This window comes from Pimephales promelas, chromosome 7 (genome assembly GCF_988280905.1).
Source record: "Pimephales promelas chromosome 7, fPimPro1.hap1.1, whole genome shotgun sequence".
Classification (NCBI taxonomy): domain Eukaryota; kingdom Metazoa; phylum Chordata; class Actinopteri; order Cypriniformes; family Leuciscidae; genus Pimephales; species Pimephales promelas.
The window spans coordinates 1,723,380-1,727,262 of NC_142775.1; positions in this window are offsets into that span (position 1 = coordinate 1,723,380).

Sequence of the window (3,883 nt, forward strand, 5' to 3'; positions counted from 1 at the left end):
GAGATATCGAAACTCAAAATTTCGACCAAAAAAAAAAAACGACAGTGTTACCCCTTACGTTTTTTTTTTGGGTGAAAAATTAAGTTTCCCCAATCTTCTCAAAACTCTGGATTCTGATAGAGGGCCATGAGACTTAGACCTGAGTGCAACAATTGAGGCTCTAGACCCTTCCAGAGCTGAGATATCGAAACTCAAAATTTTGACCAGAAAAAAAAACGACAGTGTTACCCCTTACGTTTTTTTTTGGGGGGCGAAAAATTACGTTTCCCCAATCTTCCCAAAGCTCTGGATTCTGATAGAGGGCCATGAGACTTAGACCTGAGTGCAAAAATGGAGGCTTTAGACCCTTCCAGAGCTGAGATATCAAAGCTCAAAATTTCGACCAGAAAAAAAAAAAACGACAGTGTTACCCCTTACGTTTTTTTTTTTGGGGCGAAAAATTACGTTTCCCCAATCTTCCCAAAGCTCTGGATTCTGATAGAGGGCCATGAGACTTAGACCTGAGTGCAAAAATGGAGGCTTTAGACCCTTCCAGAGCTGAGATATCGAAACTCAAAATTTCGACCCGAAAAAAAACCGACAGTGTTACCCCTTACGTTTTTTTTTCATTTTCGGGCGAAAAATTGAGTTTCTCCAATCTTCTCAAAACTCTGGATTATGATAGAGGGCTGTGAGACTTTGACCTGAGTGCAAAAATGGAGGCTCTAGACCCTTCCAGAGCTGAGATATCGAAACTCAAAATTTCGACCCGAAAAAAAAACGACAGTGTTACCCCTTACGTTTTTTTTCATTTTCGGGCGAAAAATTGAGTTTCTCCAATCTTCTCAAAACTCTGGATTATGATAGAGGGATGTGAGACTTTGACCTGAGTGCAAAAATGGAGGCTCTAGACCCTTCCAGAGCTGAGATATCGAAACTCAAAATTTCGACCCGAAAAAAAAACGACAGTGTTACCCCTTACGTTTTTTTTCATTTTCGGGCGAAAAATTGAGTTTCTCCAATCTTCTCAAAACTCTGGATTATGATAGAGGACTGTGAGACTTTGACCTGAGTGCAAAAATGGAGGCTCTAGACCCTTCCAGAGCTGAGATATCGAAACTCAAAATTTCGACCCGAAAAAAAAACGACAGTGTTACCCCTTACGTTTTTTTTCATTTTCGGGCGAAAAATTGAGTTTCTCCAATCTTCTCAAAACTCTGGATTATGATAGAGGGCTGTGAGACTTTGACCTGAGTGCAAAAATGGAGGCTCTAGACCCTTCCAGAGCTGAGATATCGAAACTCAAAATTTCGACCCGAAAAAAAAAAGACAGTGTTACCCCTTACGTTTTTTTTTCATTTTCGGGCGAAAAATTGAGTTTCTCCAATCTTCTCAAAACTCTGGATTATGATAGAGGGCTGTGAGACTTTGACCTGAGTGCAAAAATGGAGGCTCTAGACCCTTCCAGAGCTGAGATATCGAAACTCAAAATTTCGACCCGAAAAAAAAACGACAGTGTTACCCCTTACGTTTTTTTTCATTTTCGGGCGAAAAATTGAGTTTCTCCAATCTTCTCAAAACTCTGGATTATGATAGAGGGCTGTGAGACTTTGACCTGAGTGCAAAAATGGAGGCTCTAGACCCTTCCAGAGCTGAGATATCGAAACTCAAAATTTCGACCCGGAAAAAAAACGACAGTGTTACCCCTTACGTTTTTTTTCATTTTCGGGCGAAAAATTGAGTTTCTCCAATCTTCTCAAAACTCTGGATTATGATAGAGGGCTGTGAGACTTTGACCTGAGTGCAAAAATGGAGGCTCTAGACCCTTCCAGAGCTGAGATATCGAAACTCAAAATTTCGACCCGAAAAAAAAAACGACAGTGTTACCCCTTACGTTTTTTTTCATTTTCGGGCGAAAAATTGAGTTTCTCCAATCTTCTCAAAACTCTGGATTATGATAGAGGGCTGTGAGACTTTGACCTGAGTGCAAAAATGGAGGCTCTAGACCCTTCCAGAGCTGAGATATCGAAACTCAAAATTTCGACCCGAGAAAAAAAAACGACAGTGTTACACCTTACGTTTTTTTTCATTTTCGGGCGAAAAATTGAGTTTCTCCAATCTTCTCAAAACTCTGGATTATGATAGAGGGCTGTGAGACTTTGACCTGAGTGCAAAAATGGAGGCTCTAGACCCTTCCAGAGCTGAGATATCGAAACTCAAAATTTCGACCCGAAAAAAAAAACGACAGTGTTACCCCTTACGTTTTTTTTCATTTTCGGGCGAAAAATTGAGTTTCTCCAATCTTCTCAAAACTCTGGATTATGATAGAGGGCTGTGAGACTTTGACCTGAGTGCAAAAATGGAGGCTCTAGACCCTTCCAGAGCTGAGATATCGAAACTCAAAATTTCGACCCGGAAAAAAAACGACAGTGTTACCCCTTACGTTTTTTTTCATTTTCGGGCGAAAAATTGAGTTTCCCCAATCTTCTCAAAACTCTGGATTATGATAGAGGGCTGTGAGACTTTGACCTGAGTGCAAAAATGGAGGCTCTAGACCCTTCCAGAGCTGAGATATCGAAACTCAAAATTTCGACCCGGAAAAAAAACGACAGTGTTACCCCTTACGTTTTTTTTCATTTTCGGGCGAAAAATTGAGTTTCCCCAATCTTCTCAAAACTCTGGATTATGATAGAGGGCTGTGAGACTTTGACCTGAGTGCAAAAATGGAGGCTCTAGACCCTTCCAGAGCTGAGATATCGAAACTCAAAATTTCGACCCGGAAAAAAAACGACAGTGTTACCCCTTACGTTTTTTTTCATTTTCGGGCGAAAAATTGAGTTTCTCCAATCTTCTCAAAACTCTGGATTATGATAGAGGGCTGTGAGACTTTGACCTGAGTGCAAAAATGGAGGCTCTAGACCCTTCCAGAGCTGAGATATCGAAACTCAAAATTTCGACCCGGAAAAAAAACGACAGTGTTACCCCTTACGTTTTTTTTCATTTTCGGGCGAAAAATTGAGTTTCTCCAATCTTCTCAAAACTCTGGATTATGATAGAGGGCTGTGAGACTTTGACCTGAGTGCAAAAATGGAGGCTCTAGACCCTTCCAGAGCTGAGATATCGAAACTCAAAATTTCGACCCGGAAAAAAAACGACAGTGTTACCCCTTACGTTTTTTTTCATTTTCGGGCGAAAAATTGAGTTTCTCCAATCTTCTCAAAACTCTGGATTATGATAGAGGGCTGTGAGACTTTGACCTGAGTGCAAAAATGGAGGCTCTAGACCCTTCCAGAGCTGAGATATCGAAACTCAAAATTTCGACCCGAAAAAAAACCGACAGTGTTACCCCTTACGTTTTTTTTTCATTTTCGGGCGAAAAATTGAGTTTCTCCAATCTTCTCAAAACTCTGGATTATGATAGAGGGCTGTGAGACTTTGACCTGAGTGCAAAAATGGAGGCTCTAGACCCTTCCAGAGCTGAGATATCGAAACTCAAAATTTCGACCCGGAAAAAAAACGACAGTGTTACCCCTTACGTTTTTTTTCATTTTCGGGCGAAAAATTGAGTTTCCCCAATCTTCTCAAAACTCTGGATTATGATAGAGGGCTGTGAGACTTTGACCTGAGAGTAAAAATGGAGGCTCTAGACCCTTCCAGAGCTGAGATATCGAAACTCAAAATTTCGACCCGGAAAAAAAACGACAGTGTTACCCCTTACGTTTTTTTTCATTTTCGGGCGAAAAATTGAGTTTCCCCAATCTTCTCAAAACTCTGGATTATGATAGAGGGCTGTGAGACTTTGACCTGAGTGCAAAAATGGAGGCTCTAGACCCTTCCAGAGCTGAGATATCGAAACTCAAAATTTCGACCCGGAAAAAAAACGACAGTGTTACCCCTTACGTTT